Raw genomic sequence first — 983 nt, forward strand, 5'->3', positions numbered from 1 at the left:
GAGAGCAGCTACATCCATGTAGCTCCAATTAGCTCTAGCCTGTGCTAACTCGCTGGCTTCGGTTAGCCGGGGCTAACCCCCTGGCTCCGCCAAGGAACAGCACCTGTTAGGCCATCACTGCTCGGTATTAACACTCGTCTCGATCTCCCATTGCGGCTAGTGAATGTATTGAGCCCAGTCTCTAGACGGTTAACCACTAATTAGCTGCAGCTACTATCTATACGGACCGCGATTCCTTCGTGTTAATGTCCGTTTTGGTCTCAGCTTTGTTCAGTGCTAGCTGGCTGTAGTCGGAGCTAGCTGCTGGCTGCAGTTGCCAGACACTTGATGCTAATACTAACACACCAGTATGAGCTGCTAGCGATTATAGGAGTGCACTGGATTGTGCCCCCCATCGTTGCTGGGTTACAGTAAAGGCGGTTTAATCAAAATTCAGACCAAGAAAACTGTAACAGACACAATCTCAGATGCAGTTGACGGATAAGCTCGCAAAAGCCAAAAGCTGCTTTAACGAATCTCACCTGTAAATAAGGGAAGTAAGACACCGATAATCAGGCCGAATAAGAGAGAGATATTCCCCATCTTGTGGTGGGATTCAGAGGATCGAAAGATCAGTGTAATAAATGTCCAAGGATGGTGCAATTAGACCAACAAACAAACTGAGAGTGCAACAACTTAACACAGCGGTCTGTTCACTTGGGCACACCTTTTTGTGCCCAGTGGGCGTTTTGTGTATGTGTATGTGGTTTGTTTTTTTTGATTTTTTTGATTTTGTTTCTTTACTGATCACATGTTTGTTTCAGATGTCCTACATGGGGTTTGGGGGACAAAAGACAAGACCAAGTTCTGTTAATTTATTTATTTAGATTTTAACTTCAGACATGAAGTTAAATCTAAATTTATGTGACTTGCAGTGTTATCTTTCCATTACAATAAGAAAATTGATTTAACTATAGTTTGAATCTCGATGTTTAAGTAAACAG

Source organism: Pundamilia nyererei, unplaced genomic scaffold (assembly GCF_000239375.1).
Source record: "Pundamilia nyererei isolate P.nyererei 1_Seehausen unplaced genomic scaffold, PunNye1.0 scaffold00623, whole genome shotgun sequence".
Classification (NCBI taxonomy): domain Eukaryota; kingdom Metazoa; phylum Chordata; class Actinopteri; order Cichliformes; family Cichlidae; genus Pundamilia; species Pundamilia nyererei.